This window comes from Rhodnius prolixus, unplaced genomic scaffold (assembly GCF_049639745.1).
Source record: "Rhodnius prolixus isolate KJV_2025 unplaced genomic scaffold, Rpr scaffold_12, whole genome shotgun sequence".
Lineage (NCBI taxonomy): Eukaryota > Metazoa > Arthropoda > Insecta > Hemiptera > Reduviidae > Rhodnius > Rhodnius prolixus.
The window spans coordinates 14,677,991-14,696,741 of record NW_027411635.1 but is presented as its reverse complement, the minus strand read 5'-3'; the positions used below and the strand labels follow the sequence as shown (position 1 = coordinate 14,696,741).

Here is an 18,751-nt window from a genome sequence, read left to right as displayed (position 1 = left end):
GCTTTGTTTCTGGGTCATAATCATAGCACCATGACTCATCTCCAGTAATGACCTTTGACAGAAAGTCTGGATCAGTTTCAAGCTGTTGTTTCAAAGCACGACATGTTTCAACTCGATGTTCTTTTTGATTGTCAGTCAGAACTCGAGGAACAAACTTGGCAGCAACCCTTTTCATCCCCAAATCTTCCGTTAAAATTCGCTGAACCGAGCTCCAAGATAACCCACTACTCTCTGACAGTTGATCAATTGTCTGTCGACGGTCTGTGAACACCAGCTCTCGAATTTTTTCAACATTTTCGTCGATTCGGGCAGTTGATGGACGTCCAGAACGAGGTTTGTCATCAATCGACATGTCGCCATTTTTAAACCGAGTAAACCACTCGTATACTTGAGTTTTTCCCAGCGTCATCTTTGTAAGCTGTTTTCAACATTAAAACACTTTCAGCAGCATTTTTGCCGAGTAGAAAACAAAATTTCAGAGTTGCACGTTGTTCACTTAAACTTGCCATCATAAAAAACGAAAAAAGAACAAAACAGCGCTGGTAAAAACAATCACTGCAGATGAACAGAACAAGCCAGGCAGACAACACAGGCAGGACTGAACTGGCAAGGAATTGCGCTATACACGTCTAGCGGCAGAAATGCGTACTACATAAGCTCCATGCGCGACAACGCAATTCCGGTTATTTTTGGGTACCCCCTCGTATGTTTATGAAAAGGTTAAACTTGCTTTCTAGTATCTGAATTCTTTGATACCTTCAAAAGGATACTCCCCTTCAGCGCCTGGAATATTCTTCTTTTTTCCCGTTAGAAAGGCTATTTTTAACTCATGCTGCTACTAGAATTCATCTGTCAATAATTCACTGTAGAGTCAATAATTCAATAAATTCACGCCCTTCTCAAGCCAGCAGCTCTCTTTGAAGGTTAAAAAAAATAATAAAATGAAATCTGGTGTGAATTCTCAGAAAACGTTTTTCTCTCCAATTGTCAAGGTTTTCGTTCAACTTCGAACTTTTATTCAATGTTAGTTGGCTTCACGATAATAACAGTTATCTGGCTTCACTACAGGAAAAGCGATAAAAGCTGTAAAAAAAAATATTAAACAAGGTCGTTCACGAGGTTCCAAACGTTCCGTCAAGTGAATTTTATTTAAACGAAGATTTTTTAATAACAAGTTCAATTCTCATTAATACTACATAAGTGATAACACTGTATAGTTTAATGAAACGGCACATTAGTTGGAACCATATATGTAACCTCCCGCAAAACTGGCATCAAATGAATTTCCCTGCCAAGAAAAGGTTTCAACCAAAAGTTATAGCCTCACATATGAGCGGCTAAGGTACTTAGTTTGAATTGAAGACATAAACTAGAGTGATTTTTGTAAAAATATACCTTTAAAGGTGACCCTGATGACCCCCCTCCTAAAAATAATCCTTAAAATGAAGTTTTCTAAGGAAATGTTCACGATAAAAATCGATTTACTTGATTGCAATTAGTATACCATTAAATGTTGAAGCTTTTCGACAAAACTGTGGAAAAATTTAAGGATTGATTCAATAAAGTGCACTTCTAGTGGATTTATTTTGACTAAAATATCCTGATTATATTCATTCATTAGTCGTTGATGAAGAAATTCTCAAATTCGAGTTATCAGCAAATTTTCTCTTACAAATCACGGACAGACTAACGGGCATACAGAAATTTTTGTTTCTTCGTTAGTTTGAAGCCTTTTGACGAGCCATTGAAGATTTGCAGACCTGTCAGAGATCTTGTGCAGGTTCTAACTGGTAGAAGTAGAAACTTCCACTGTGAAAGTCGCCAGTGTGAAAGGTTAGATTGGCTCGAGAGTTTGGCTATGTTCGAACTACTGTTTTCTATACTTTGCCCAGAAGCCGTTCATCAAAATTCTTAATCTAATTAAACAGACAGAATTTAAAGGAATGCTTTAAACAACTAGTGGATTTCACAATAGAATCTCCTGTCAATGCCCCAAAACTTCGTGGCATCTAATCTAACGCATCGCCCTTAAGTGGCTTTATAGTAAGGTCTCATGCCGCAATTTGTACACTTTTCTTGTCAGCGATGTAAGAAGACTGTTTCTCACTAAGGTTACCATCCTAACATATTAGTACATACTGCTATGAATCTTAGGTCCTTAGGGACTAGGATGGCAATGGCCACATTTTACACAAAACTCTCAGACAAATAATATGCAAGCTTTTGACAAATGGGCGGTGTAAACGCTTGACCACCATTATTAAAAATGCAAAGTAGTTTTCCTTAAATCTGATTGGTACGTGGTTAGTATTTTTTTTCCTCTTCGCCTTAATATTCATAGCCAGGTTATGAAAGGCAACAAAATGGATTACATGCCATTGTTATTGATTTTTTTTTTTTTTTAAAGAAAACCTTCTATTAAGGTAAACCACAATTTTGTTATAAAATAAACTACAGAAATGGAAATAGAAAATACAACTTGACAACACAATCCCCATAATTAGAATCTCTAAGCCATTTTCTGAGGAAATTGTGGTTTATATAGGGATGCACTAATAAGGAGTTTCTTATATCTTCATTGTTATACTTTATATTATCAGTGAACTGATTCGATATTTGCTAGATAATAACTAGGATTTAGTCTATATCGAATTTTAACCATAATATTTCGACAAAAATTTATATACCACTGAAAAGTCAGATAAAGATCTTCAATACACTTATCGATGGCACTTAGTGAATAGCTTCATAATTGTGATTTTAATCGATTCGTAGGGATTAGGTCAGTGGTTCGCTTACTGTCCGCAGACTGGCAGTGCTCTAGAAAAAAGCTACGGGCGCCAATGAACTAAGATAGAATAGATTAAATTAGGGCGGCCTCAAGACCTACGCCACCGCGACCCCTATGGATCTATTTTGGCTCCCCAACTTTAGAGCTACCCTCCAGACCCGCCCGCTTAATCAGACCCTTAATTCTGGAGAGTGGCTCTTGTGTAAAGCTCTCGGGCCTTGGTTTTTCCTCCCCGAGAAGTAACATCCTTAGCCATACAAATGAACTAAGATACTAATGCGCCTTAAATTAAAATAAATAAAAAGTAAATTGCATTACTTATGCTCTAACTCTGATTGCACTTTAACGCAGTAATCTGTTGGTATAGTGGTTAGGAGCGTGGCTTTGTGAGTGGGAGAAAAAATATGTTTACAGTAAAGTATGAGCTTACATCCCCGTCCACGATATCTAGTTGAGTTGGACGTTAAGTCCCGTCTGATAAAACAGGCGATTACTTTACTTCAATCACTTACCCTATTGTCTTGGAAACTAAAACTCAAAATTCTGGAATATCTCGCATGTTTTATTATTATATTAAGGTCTTAGGAATTTATTTACATTTATAAATTAGATGGTAAAGGAGATTATGACCGGGGTAAATCTTAAAGTAGGAAATTAATGAGTAAATGAGAGTATAATGTCCCGTACTACCTGGACCTTTAATTTTATTCGCTGGTGTCTTTGAACCGTTCAAAGAAGGTGGCGCACAAACTCTTGTTTTAGCATTTAATTTATTTTCAAAGAATTAATTGTAGATTATAATTAGTGTGATGAAGAGCCGCTAGATGGAGCTGCAAGAAAGTTTTTGCCTTTCATTTACAAGAGGTAAAACTTTTTTACACTTGACTGGCAAAGATAGAAGGGCCGTCATCTACAGGCCCATGTCATTGCTTCGCATAATCAACCTTCAATCTAATATTAATAATATCGTACAAACTCTTTGGATTTGGGGGAAAAAAATCTAATGCATTAAACGCACTATGTTACAATGTTTTCTACTGCAATTTAGATGGTATTAATTCACTCATTTTCTTTAAAATTTTGTATTTTACTGGTATTTCGGATAAAGAGCTTGGTGCCCAGGCTCATCAATGATTGAGATGCTTCTTCAAATTAAAAAAAAAAATCATAGTTTCCCTCATTTTATTTAGAAAACAAATAATTATCCACTACGTTTCGATCTATAATATATAACCTTTTTATTGTTGCAACGGTCGCAAAAACGAGAGCGATCTGAGCCTCCATGTGCTCTTATACCAGTCTGTTGAGTCTCAATATTAAGCAAATCACTGAACTTTACTGACCAAGATCCTCCATTAGTATCAAATATTCTAAACCTGTCCTTTCGGAAGCGAGGATATTTGGTCAAATAATGATATACAGTCTCTCGCACTCCATCCTCCATACCGTGGTCATTTTGGGCGTTGATCTCCTTTCCTGCAGGCTTCAGGCGACCACCAGCCATAGTAACCTAATCACCGTCACCAGAACACTTAAACGCTTCTTCAACGAGTAGCTTTGTATTTTTTTTTTCGGATTAATACGTTCTATAAAACTGTTAAGCCTTTTTGACAACCTCTCATCTCCTGGTCCTAATGGGGCCAGAGATACACTGCACCCAGTGAACATCCCAGATGGCCCCCTTGCCCTGGAATGCAGGGGTAATACTGGTATCCACTTCTGGCATAAAGTTTTCTGTCCATATTCAACGGAAAAGTGCTTTAAATGCAGATTAATTTTCATTATTTAATTATTTGATCGATAACACTAATTTTCGTTGAACCAGGTAATCTAGTAAATCTGTACCTCGGAGGGAAAAGGCACCATGTCACAAAAAGTAAATTTTACAGGGGAGCCAAATAAAAATATTTTTCCAAATTCATTTTTTGTTCCACTTTTCCGGTTGTACTCTTTCCTGTACTTCTCACCATAATTATTACAGTTGGTATGGCCACTTAACCTCCCATATTTTAAAATATTTTATTTTGATCTCCATTGTGAAAAAAATTTATGCCCATGTAGCGCCTTTTACCCTTAAGTAATGAAGTATCATAGCGCTTTTTAAATATACATAAATCGCTTAATAGTAAACATAGGACATAGCGCTTTACACCTGTAGAAAGAGCAACAAAAAATTTGTAAAATGATGCCAAAATCTGAAAATCGAAAAAAATGGACATGGTGCCTTTTCTCTCCGAGGTACAGAAATATTCTTTTGTAATAAAATTACCACAATGTAAAAAAAAAAAACAATGGAGAGACAAAATCGTAATTAAATTTGAGAGCGAATTTACTTCGATGTGATTAGAGAATATTTGCTTTAACTTGCAATCTCTGTCCGTTTTATAAAAGAAGGGAAAAAGCCCAAACTTAACATTCTTATTGAGAGAAAAAATTTTATTTGTGTTTCCGGTGGGATAAAATATTGAATTTCAGTTACATAGTTTGGCCATTTTGGCACGAAACCGGTAACAAGATTTTTGTAAATGATTGTATTGATTCCGTTTTCTCTGTTCGTAGAAAATACAAACCCCACGGTTAGTTCTATTTCACAAAGCTTATCTCAGTCTCTTGTCAAAAATTTAATTTTCTAGTTTTACAAGAAAATTTATTTTCATCAGTATTCCTAGATTTGGTTTATAACATTGGTTTATTTTTGGGACAATAGATTTACTACCAGCTTCTAAACGCCTACACCTAGTTGGCCAGCTCTTTCTATTGTACAACAACTGTAGAACAGGCTACAAATCTCTTACTTCAATTTACAATTTTCATTCACAAATTTCATTTTAATTCAAGGACTGAATCAGTCAACCAGTGGATCTGTACACAGACTCTTACTGAACTAACTCATGTCTTTCCAAAAGGTGAAAAAGTTTCTATTGGCAGATAAAAGAAAATGAGAACGATAAACTAAAATACAGAATCAAAAATCTTTTCTTTTTTTTTTTGTATGAAAAGGAAGTTTCAAGTATAACTAATACAAAATTTCAAAATTCCTGTAAATAAAATTTTAAACTAATACCAAAATTAGCAAAAAATGAAATAATTTACGAGGTGTGTTCAAAAAGTAACGGGAATTTTCGTTTTTTGAAAAAAATATTTATTTATTCATCTACATTAATATTGTCGCCTTCAAAGTAGTCCCCTTCGCATACAATACACTTGTGCCAGCGCTTTTTCCAATCCTCGAAACACTTCTGAAACTCGATCTTTGTGATAGCTTTCAGCTCTTTCAGCGATTCGCTTTTAATGTCATCTATGCTTGTAAAACGACGGCCTTTTAATGTTCTCTTTATGTTTGGAAATAGAAAAAAGTCACATGGAGCCATGTCTGGCGAATATGGAGGCTGGGGCATCGTTAAAGTTTTGTTTTTGGCCAAAAATTCACGAACAAGCAATGAAGTGTGAGCAGGTGCATTATCGTGGTGCAAAATCCATGAATTGTTTTGCCACAAATCCGGGCGTTTTTTTTCGGATTGCTTCACGCAAACGGCGTTGAACTTGTAGGTAGTACTCCTTATTGATTGTTTGACCTTGTGGCAAGAATTCATGATGCACTATGCCATTAAAATCGAAGAACACAGTGAGCATAACCTTCACATTCGACCGTACTTGTCGAGCCTTTTTCGGTCTTGGCGATCCAGAATGCCTCCACTGGGACGATTGAGCCTTAGTTTCGACATCATATCCGTAAACCCATGTTTCGTCACCTGTTATAAGTAGATCCGCATCGTTGTCGACTTCATTGAGTGACTCTTGAGCAACTTCCATTCTCCGCTGTTTTTGTTCGAAATTCAACAATTTTGGAACAAATTTTGCTGCCACACGTTTCATACCCAAAACATCCGAAAAAATTTCATGGCATGAGCCAATTGATATGGCAACATCATCAGCGACTTCTCTGATTGTGATTCGGCGATCGTTCATAACCATTTCTTTCACTTTTTTCACGTTTTCATCGGTTGTTGATGTGCTTGGACGTCCAGGTCGTTCGTCATCTTCAACGTTTTCGCGGCCATCTTGGAAACGCTTATACCACTCGTAAATCCTTGTTTTACTCATAGCAGACTCACCATATGCCTTTATTAACATTTCACACACTTTATTTCATTTTTTACGCAAAATTTAATACAAATTCTTTGATCCATTTTTTTTAACAAACAAAAATCGCCAAGCTCGAAAAACACGTCTAACCTTAACGGCTGCCACTTAAGAAGTAAACAATGAATATTACTGAAAATTTTATCGTACTTCAGGGGCATGTGTACCAACATAATAAAAAAAAAAATTTTACAATCAGACTCTCCAAACCCGCGAAATTTAAAAATTCCCGTTACTTTTTGAACACACCTCGTATATGAAGAAGAATTTAAAATAACTTATTTTGAATTATAGTGAATATGTTGGCCTTCCGAAAGAGTTTTGATCATATTCAGGGTCTAGCTATGCCTTGAACCGAGGTTTGCAGTCTAATTCCAGGTTTTTTTTAAAGGCATATTTCTGCTAATAAAGATTGTCTTGACTTTTTTGGGGCTAGTTGATTATCTATTTCTTTCTAATTTCTTCATACCGACCTATTTTGTAAATTGTCTCTCCATCTTTTCAAGTTTAATAATAATAATTGAGAACATGCAGTATTTGTCAGAATCATATCTTTGTTTAGTAATTGATTCACACAATCTTCTCAAAATATAAAGAATATCTGCATAACGATGATCTGCAAAGATTAAATCTCTTCAAATTGCAGCATCCTTATTCTCGCGCATTTCCAGTCTTGATTCAGAGTGAAAGATTATATCTTTTAATTACTACAGCTTACAGTTTACACCCAACTTATATCGCAACCTCAATCCTAGCTTCCTAGCTTTCGGGAATATGCTATACAGTATATTTGTCTCATTTTCATTTTGTGTCCCACTTTTAACTGCATATTCATGAACTCTTATTGATTTTCACTATAATATTGCACCAAGATAAGACCCACATTACGAAGACTGTGAGATGCATTTTTTTGAATAGAATGTTTTATTCTAAGAGATTTTATTGGAAACTGTCCGGTAGGACAGTTGTATAAGGGTTGAATCGTCAAAAACTGCACGAAAAAGCGTAACGTTGAAAAACACCCAGATTTGACAATTTTTTTCTCTTTTTCTATAAAAGATAAAATTCCCAAATTTTCTTTAAATTATAGGGCAAACCCTCCTTTATAACTGTAATTTTTTTGCAACAACATAGATTAAACAGATTTAGAGAAATATTTATTATAGCTTATGCATTAAATATAAATATAAATTAAATTTACCAGCTGCCACATTGCTTATTAGTAGTATTTTATTGTTTCTACATTTTAAAAAAAGTGGTTATTTAAATTTTTTAAAAAGAATTATGAATATTTAATGGCCCATTAAAAAGTAATTACTTTTGTTTGTATATGTTTAAATATTCTATTTTTATTTTATGGCCGGTATTTTGTTTGTTTGTTTCAGTTTTTTTTTCAGCATCTACCTTTCTGATTTCTTTCACCTTGAATTTAAGTAAACATGAGTCTCCAGAAATGTAGAATATTTAATTTATCTATGTAGATCCGTGAGTTTACTTACAGTGAAAACTAGCCGAATCCAAGTAATCAAAACAGATCAAATATTCTTTTAAACATCCAAAGGACAGTCAGTAAATATAGGTTACTTTATAATCTGGCTTCAACTTCAGTGTGTTCTGCCTTTCTGTTGTGTGAGTAATCAGCATTACTAAAAAACGAAAAATCATCGAAAGGTTAAAATTTGATACCTGATTCCAGTTGCTATATCATTAGATCTGACAATAATAACACTTTTCGGACAAAATCAGTCAACTAGAAATACTTTTTTCCTGAATTAATTTTCCATATTTTGGGGGAGGGGTGATTTTCTTTAGCATTAATGATTTTCATTAAACTTGGCATCCTTATAAGTTTGTATTTGAAACTTATTACCCTGAAAAAGTTGATAAATGGAGCTTTTTGGCGAGCGGGTAGTTGAGCATCTCTCTAGAGCTGGGGTCTTCAACCTTTTCACAATTTTAGGAACACTTTCGAGCTCATAGTTTTACTTGAAGGAACCTCAGGTGTAAGTAGCAGATAAATTAGTTTATCAAAGCTTTTGTCCTACACAAATTCGCAAAATTATTTTTGTATCTTTATTTAATCTTAATAATAATAATAACAATAAGCAGGGAAGGGATTAGCTATGAGGTTAGCATACTGGACTCCCACGCGGAGGTCCCGGGTTCGAATCCAGCAGCTGAAAAAGAAAATAATAACACAAATAAATATCCGTTGCTCAGTTTAAATAAAACAAAAATTAAAAAATAAATAAATAAAACTACATACACTGATTAATTTAATTAGATCATCCAATTGTTTATAAATCTTTGTTCATTGATCCATTCTGCTGTAAAATATTTAATCTTAATAATAATAATAATAATAACAATAAGCCTTTATTTACATATTTTACAGAAAAAGAAAATAATAACACAAATAAATATCCGTTGCTCAGTTTAAATAAAACAAAAATTAAAAAATAAATAAATAAAACTACATACACTGATTAATTTAATTAGATCATCCAATTGTTTATAAATCTTTGTTCATTGATCCATTCTGCTGTAAAATATTTAATCTTAATACAAACATATTAATAAGACAATTGTATAGTGAGGTAGCGAATCCGGTTTTATTTTATTTATTTTCTAGAATAAATTTTATGAATAATTAACATATAAATTTTATAATTAATTGTCTTCATTAGTTTATTTTACCGAATTTCAAGATTTTATTTTATCCCTAAAATATTATATTTATATTTATTTTGTTACAATCAACTGCCTTTTTGTATCCAATTTATATTAATATTATAATTTTTACTTAAACATTGTATTAATCTAATATTTTAATAAGACAATCCTCTACCCTGTTTCTGCATGAAAAATTCCTTGTACAGTTGATTTCCATTTTACGTGCGTGTTGGCTGAACAAATAGTGATTCACTTGCGGATCCCCTGAAAACGTTCTAGGAAACTCTAGGGTTCCGTGGAACCCTAGATTAAAGCCCCCTGCTCTATTTTAATGTCATAAATTGACTTATCGCTTGAACAGTATTAATAAGGAATAAATATTCGAAATTTCAAGGGAATTGGTTTAACGCTGAAAATACCAATTAATGAATAGATTTTTATAGTGCTTAGCATTTTTTTCTATTTTTTAACGAGTTAGCAAATTTTCACGTTTATAGAAAATAATATTTAAATTGAAAATATATATACATATACCATTATCTGTGAAACTAGAAATACAATGAGCATTTTTTGGATTGGTAAATTACGTCAGCCTTGAGTAGCTTAATATAACTACAAATCTGGTAATAATAGGACTCATCTAAGGTTCAATAAGCCCAAAATTAAATTTTTAGTACAAATTTGATGAAAATATAATTACGTGAACTACAATAAGAGAAAGTTGTGATGAGTGTTCATATCAGATATTTTAATTTATATTAAAGTTTTATTAAATTTTTTTATTTTTATTTATTGTTTTAAATGATTTAAGGCGGGTCAACATTTGAGGTTATTGGCCCCCGGAGCTTTTTTCAGTGCACTGCCAGCCTCTGGACAGTGTTCTCTCGTATTCTTCAGATCGCTCCTACACTTTAAGACCTTCCATGCTGTTATATTGGTGTAAGTTCATACACTTTTCTTTGTATGGAAAATTTAAAATATTTCAAGGTTTTTCCTGCCTTCTTTTCAAAGGGCCTTCTTTAGTATTTTCCATTCAATGAGCCATCTCCTATTCGAAACAATTATTTTTGTTGGGATCTAGAAAAATAAATCTTGAAATATCCACGACTGCCATACTCCCTCTTTAAGAGGGATAAGAGGTAATTAATGCTGCTTTCTTTTCGTCAGGTTATTACAGAATAATATAAATTATTAATAATTTGGTGGCTAACTTTATCTGCTATTCGTGGCTGTGTAGATTTTCTTATTATTCCCTTCTCTTATTATTTTTCTAAACAATATGACTTTAAGCTGTGTTTATTCTCGAATTTACTGATATTAAATTTTGAACAATTTTGTTCCGAATTTCTTTAAACCAAAGAATGTTAATTTACTGAGATTTAGAGTACAAAAATCTTTAGAAACCTTCTTATGAAAATTCTTAACTTTAAATAAATAGTTTTTAATGTATATAAAATGGCTGGTGCTAATTTTATTCATCGTTGGATAAACTCTTACGGAATAAATGTAGCAACTCTAAAACATTTCTTAATGAAAAAGTATTAAAAGTTTTCGCTACTTCCATGATACCTCTGCCACGCTTCGATCTTGTGCAACATAATTTATGTCTAAATTACTGACATAATTAAAGATCTGAAGTTTAAAATACTTTATATAATTCATCTAAAGAAGCTATCTTAAGATTTTCTGTTTTTAAGTTCATTACTTTGTAAAATTAGCAGGTAAAACTCTTTGCAAGTGAGTTAGAAGTTCAATTCCATCAATTTCTTCATTTATTTTATTATTATTATTTTTTACTTATTAATCTGATGGGAAGTGTGTAACTGAGAGTTATTTGCTTTAATAAAACTAGTACGCGATTGACCAAAGCTGAATAATGCTGGGTCATTGTTAAGTAGATTCAATGATTTTTGAAATAAAGATGGGAATTCTTGGACGACCATCAAGAACATTTCTTTTCTGTTCGATATAACTCGCAAGTTCAAACATTTTCTCTAAATTGCCCTCTTGCATCAACCAGAAATCTACTTTGACCAGAAATTGAATCTTCTAGTTTGAAGCAGTTATATTTCAGGTTTTACCAAGCTTGTCGAATATTCTTTAGCAATGAATGTCACTATAATAATAATAATAAAATGAACGCTTGAATATATTACAAATTAAATCAACCGGTTAACCAAGTCAAAAGCATTTTTGTAAAGTGACAGTTTGTTGATTGGAAAAAAAAAAAATTGCCTCATTGAATCGATTTTATCCTCTCTTGTAGTATTATTATGAAGGTCAAGTGAGAAACATTGGTACATTCTTTAAAGTATGCTGTAATATTTCTTACAAACAACAAGGTATAGATCACTGGCGATATTTTGAAGTTTTAGCGAACTTACTTCTTCGTTTCTTATCAAAAGACTGTTTTCTTCTTTTTAATAAGATTAAGGAAAATATTCTTGGGTTATACCTAAAAAAATACAACCTAATCGTAAATCTTTCATTCATAAAAACTCTTTTAAATGTACAAATTAAAAACCCGCAAAACTTTTCTTTATCTATGCTTAAGAAGCCGGTTGAAAATGAGCAGAAATGCCTTCTGAGACATTACAACTTGCCAGAGTATTAGTAAGACGTAAATTTATTAGAATTTCAAGAAATACTGTATGATTTATTTCTACATTATACTATTACAATATGTAGGGCAATAATTCTTGTCCACGTGAAGTTAGCTCCAAGTTAAAGCTGCGGGCAAGTCCCCTTGACAGAAAGATGACGCTGTGAACCCAGATAATGTGGTGCCGGAGCTGTACGACGACAGGCACAAGAGGAGAGAACTAGTTATTTATTGACATAGGATACCTCCCTAAATTAGCCTCACTTGCAGCGTTAGGTCCACCATATCCCAATTATAAAATATTTCCCCTATAAACTGTACGCAGTACCTCCATCACCTAATCAAATAACCCTCAATAAATTTTCACTCTGACTGCTAAAGGAGTAAAAATTCTGGGGTTGAACACCCACATATTTTTTTCCTTATTGCGATTATTACAGTTGTAATTGATACATTTGCTTTTTATAATGTATCAAAGTAATACAGCTTCTGTGATTCTTGCTAGAGGGGGCCCAATAATTTCTATCGCTGTAGTTTTGGTTTGAGCCGATAATTATCAGCTACTTGAAGTATAATATCGACTTATTCAAGTTGCTATAATTTTCTATAATATAATGTAGTTTAGTTAAAACTTTGTTTTTTCATAAAAGAATATTCATTTTACTGGGGTTTTTGGGTTTACTCAAATATCACGTTTACTTCAAATAACTTCTATCATACAGGATCTTTTATTAAAGTGAAAATATAACATATAACATTGAAGTCAACAACTATCTTTTAGTACAAGTATATTTATTACAAGTATCGAGAAAATGTAATTAAGTAAACTTGTGATTGTTCACTCTTAAATTTATTTATTAGATCACAAGTGAAGCGCCACGATAGTCAAGCGGTGTAAGAGGCGGTGACCGCAAAGATTAAATTTATTGAGGTACTGGGTTCGATGTTTAGTCTTAACTTGGATTTTGTTTAATGGTATATAAATAAATTAAAGATAACTATCCGGCGTAATGGCTGCCTGAAATAATAGGTATCACTTTATATTTTTATTTTATACATACACATATGAGTCTCTATTTTAGAAACTAAATATCTTCTTTGAAAAATTTGCATATGATAACCTATCTGAGAATTAATTGAATTCGTTATATTTGAATCATCATATTTTACTATAAGACACAATTGTACCATGTATTTGACTGAAATATTCACAAATTAAGAAGAACTTCATTGCTGAATTGTATTAGGAATCAACCATGTATCATTTGTAATCTAATTTTGTATCATAAATTGATTTAAATGGAAGATATTTCAAACCTTCCCTTGATTCGCTTAGCTGGAATTCAATACTTTGAAGCTATTGAAAACTCAGTTGTACATAAAAGTTTTTCCTGTTGAATGTGATCTTTTTATAAAATATCAAAGAAATTGTATTACCCAATTCCTATTCTGATAGATTTGAAGATGATCCCAGAATCTCTTGTTGCTAACCCCTGAGAAGTACAATAATAATAGTATTTTTATATCAAAGCAGAATGTTTTATCTTATCCATAAACGCGAAAGACATACTTTTTTAAAGCTTTAAAGCAGGCAGAGGTAAGTTGCTGATCACAAGTATAGAGTAACTCTGTACTAGGAATAAGTAGACTAACCTCTTCTTTAGAGAACTTAGCGTCCCTATGGATATCCCAGCCTAAAAACGCTTATTCTGGCACCGCTGACATTTCCGCAATATACACAGAGCTTGTAGAAGTCTATTGATTAAATTAGACTTCTATTTATAAAATAGAAGTCAGATTTGCAACTGCTTTGTTTTAAAGAATCCTCAGGCAAACTCTAGCTCACTACTCACAAACACTACACACTTACTCACTCACATATACACCCAGCACACTGTATATAATCTTAATAGATCTTAATTGTAACTACAATTGCAACCGTATCATTTTCTGCGATTTCGATGCACACTTTTACGTTTAGTTTAAAAAAAATTATAAAATAAAAAATGTAATAAATTGTTCTTATAAACTTATTAAAATTTGTCTCTTTCTTTACAGGTCTGAAAGTGGGTGAAGATGGATAACGATTTAGCACAAAACTTGGTTGGCCACGCGTATTCTTGGGGAACTAGCACACATGATAAGTTGTTATTGCTTGAGAATACACGTAGCTGACAAGTGCCAATCTGCAAGACTGCCAAGCAAGTTTGGAAACCATCGTAATTTCAAGAATTTTAGAACCTATTTTAGTTGAAAATTAAGCAAACTGTATGCAAGTTTGGTTTTTCTGTTACGACACAGAATATCTAATATCTGTTATAAGTTCGACAAGTGATTTTACAAATGGTGCTCGCATGCGCGATGTCGCTTAACTGGCTGTGATTAATTGATTTTTTTTTTTATCTGAATGCTTTGGAGTGAAAATACTTCTGCAGTTAGATCCCTCGCTGATATCATATTACTTTGTTTGGGAACAAACAAAAAAGAAAACTCCTCTAGTTTTATCTGCAGTAAAGTTATTCAATTTTGCCTTGCCTTGTACCATGAAGCAAATGGTAGAATGACAGTAAAGATTTTAATTCATCGAAAGTACATTGTTGAATTAGATCTTATAGTTTCTGAGAAACGCATAACTTTTATTTCTTCTCAATTGCACCCAGAAATGTCTTTTGTACGAGATCCATCTAACTTTTTTATCACTACTTATTTGGTAGTAGCGCATGCCTGAAGTTCTTTTTCTTCGTATTTGTTCAGAAAAAAGTAGTAGAATTTGACAATTATCCATTTTCATAGTGACCAATCGAAGTGGGGGCTCTTAAATATCATTTTTATATTTTTAGTCTTGAGGTAATCAATTTCTTTAGACAGTTTCCATTTCCGCAGTATGTGCAGGAGTACTTAAGCTTGGATGTAACTCGAAAGCTTCCTGTAAAGCCTCAACATAGCCCTCGAGAACTTTCAGTTCAAATCACCAGTGTAACAATTTTCGCAACAATTCCGGACAGTAGGTTCAAGGATATATTTCCCTTCCATTTTACAAAGAGCCATAGCTAAACTACCCACTTCTGGGTTTTTCTGTAGTGAAGTAATTTTACTAAAATATCCAAAGACATACTCTTTATTTTCTAAAAAAGCTCACAACTGAAATAAATATTTGAATGGGACATACTATGTATAGAAACACTTTAAGAGTCTAAAGATTGATATTATAACTTATTTGTATTCTTATTTTATTATATTGAAATTGTCATATTTTTCTTTATTTTCACCACAAAAACAAAAGTCATTCTAGTCTTCGGACTCCATAAGTTTTTGATTATTCGTTCTCTACTGTAAAAATATTATTTTACTATTAAGAAACCAATCATTTTACTTTAAACAAAACTATTTTCTTCGTTTATATAAAGACTCTATTTCCCATAATATCCAACCTGGTATTTGTTCTTTTCACTACCTTCCTTATTTGTACATATGTAGTGCATATATATATAGTTTTATTTATTTCTTGAATTCGTTATATTTTTTAAAATTAATTTGCTGCCTGAAATTATGTTACTGCCTCTCTTGAAATAATTAAACATAATATTATTAATAAAATATTTGTTTTATACATTTAAAAAAAAAAAAAAAAAATCAGATTAACTAATCTTTCTTAAAAACTGTTAGCCCGAAAAAATATATAATTTTTGTTAAAGAATAATTATGAGGCCCTCTGAACTAAAGAGAGTTAGGGATAGACTCTAGCATACTCATAATTTTTATTTAATTAAAAAAAAAAGTCTTGAAATATATATTTTGATATATTTATGTATATTTTTTTAAAAAAATTATTTCCCATTCACAATCTACAAAAGTAAAATGTTATCAGTGAATATGATGTTAGAAGCCTTCTTGACTGGATCAGCTGGAGGAGAGAAGCTGCCCACTGTCAACATTCTCACAGGAGTTACTTATATTTCTCTTGGAGATGTCGGATTCGACGTTTAGCATGATCTGAAATCGTTGTTGAGGCAAGATTTTGAACAAGAGGATTTGTGCAGAAAGGAAAAGATTAAAAGATTTTCTATATTTAGATTTAGATTCTTCAGTTACAGATGAGATCTTGAGGAGGGTAGTGTTAGAGACATAAAATGAGAATCTGTAATCGGACAGAGTATTTTTGATAGGAAGGACTGTATTTTTTGTGAATTTGAAAATTTTGCTGAACTCCATAGTTCAAGTCCGTAATTCCAGATTGGTTTGAGTAGGCGTTTATGTTGCATTGGTAGCTTTGATTGTCTGCCAATTAGTCGCAACAGAAATTGGTTCCGTCGGTTAACTTCAAGTCTTGTGTATAGGTTCCACGTTAGTACTTTGTCTCAAGGTAGCAAACTAACTTAGCAGAAAGAAGAAGAATTGAGTTAAGTCTTAAAGAAGGTCAAGAGTTATGACGCAGAGAAAAGTTATTAGTTGGAATATTTTGGATATTCCGAAAAAATGGAAAAATGGTTAGGTCTGCAGTGCCATTTTTGCGTGCTACGACCGATAAAATCATCGATATTCTGAAATTGTTCCTTTAACTATATCCAACTTATTCCTAGCCTACACTCTTAATGTCGCTTCATATTTGTTTATTCATAAACTCCTTCGATTTTTTAGTGGCGCAAATTTTCAAAGAGTTTATGTTGAGAAAACTAGAAAAATAAAAAGAAGAACTCAAAATTAAATTCGAGAAAAAGGGTTCTTACTATTAAAAAAAAATGAAAGGACTAATTGTTTTCAATTTTGCCACATTCTTTCACAAATGAACTAAAACTTAAAACGTATTTGACTGATAAAAATACTTAATTTAAACTCGTTTCCAGCTCTTGCTTTTATTATTATTATTTTAAGTTGAAGTAAAATATTTATAATACTTTAGATTTGAAAACAAAGAAACTAACAGAATTTTAAAATACTACGAAACTCTTTCGAATAAACAAGTTGGAACTTCAGCCTCAGCAGATTTAAAAAAACACAAAAAAGGGCAACATAGATTTAAGAAATATAAATGATAAAACAGTAAACTTTTAAAGAGCACTTTATTAAGAAACTTAAGATTGCACAGCTCTTGAAACTCTCAAAAAAATTAATTTTCTGCGAAAGCTGAGGAGACATTTATGCGTAGGAAAAAAGCTCAAAAAATCCTTTTAATAAAATCGCACATCTAGTTGATGGATTTCTGAAACCCAAGTATCCGAAGCGTTTTTAGTAACCAAACATAAAACTACATTTGAGCTTCCTGCGATTATTTGCTTTTGAAATTGTATTTTACACATGCACAAAAAAAAAAAATCCGTTCGCTAAAATTTTTTTTTTTCAGATCACAAAAGCTACGTGTATTCATTCACAAATCACTACTTCTGTTTTTATTTGTTCAACTCTAAATGATTACACAACTTAAAAAAGTCTATTTAGGCAGAGAAGCAATGGATAAGTGCTATATATCGGAAAGAGATACTAAGTAAAAGTAATTTAATTTCAGGCGCGCTTTCAGGACATCACCAGCGCTACGGACCGAACCACATTTTAATATTTTAGACGGGCTTTATGCCCAACTACCGATCGGGCAGGTGTCGTGGACGGAGACCGGTAGCATATAAATAAATAAAATCCAAGGCCTAATCCGGGTATCGAATTTTGTACCTCAATAAAATTAAGTTGAGGTCGGTAATACTTTCAACATAAGACGGCAGGCTGCGAACCTTTTTACTTCTTGGCTGAAGCACCAAGGCCTTCTCTGAAAAAAAAAGTCTCTTTTCCATTTTTTTATTGCACCACAAACATTACTAATTTGCCTTGGCTGCATTGTGACAAAAGCAACTTCTGTCATCTTCCACCGCTTGGACCTATCAAATAGAAGGTATATATTCGGCTATTAATCTCTCATTCGAACGTTTAGAAAATTATCTGAGACATTATTTATCATCTAAGGAAAACAAAGAGATAAAAGTTCAGTTCATATTTGACTTATCTAATGTAAACACTCCACAGAAGATGAATATATATTCATCTCTTATGGTTGATTGTCCCATTTCTCTCCCTTAATCACCTTAAATGAAAAACATAATAACGAAAGTGTTGGTGTAGTGATTATGAAATGTGTATTTAGAAGTGGGAGATTCCCACCTCGAATACTGCGTGTTGCTACCTTTTTATTTGTTATAAAAAAAAGTGTTTATTGAAAACAAGTATGTGCTTCCACGCCTGTCTACGACACCTAATTGGTAGTTGACGTTAACGCCCACCAGAAAAATTTGGCGATTACTTTATTTACAACTATTTTGGTTAGTAAAGTGATCAGATATCTGGGATGATTAATGATAAAACAAATAATGTATTTCAAGTTACTGAAAGGTATGTTACAACCTTGCGAGGTGTTAAAAAATAAATACCGATCAATCCAAATAAATTTTTAAATAAGAAACTTATTTAAAATCAAAATAAAATTATATTGGTTGGAACAAAAATACAAATGGGTTTTTTAAAAAAATATTAGCTTCTTATTGGTGAGTGAGATGGAG

At 32.5% G+C, this 18,751-nt stretch overlaps 1 long non-coding RNA gene across 1 annotated transcript in view; it reads left to right on the top strand.

Moving 5' to 3' along the window:
• LOC141461681 (uncharacterized) overlaps positions 1 to 16,012 on the top strand; it is a 48,408-nt gene extending 32,396 nt beyond the window's left edge. Inside the window, exon 2 of the long non-coding RNA XR_012462990.1 lies at positions 14,268 to 16,012. This is a non-coding gene — a long non-coding RNA (uncharacterized lncRNA). The remainder of the gene's footprint in view (positions 1 to 14,267) is intronic.
• The last annotated feature ends 2,739 nt before the right edge of the window (positions 16,013 to 18,751 follow it).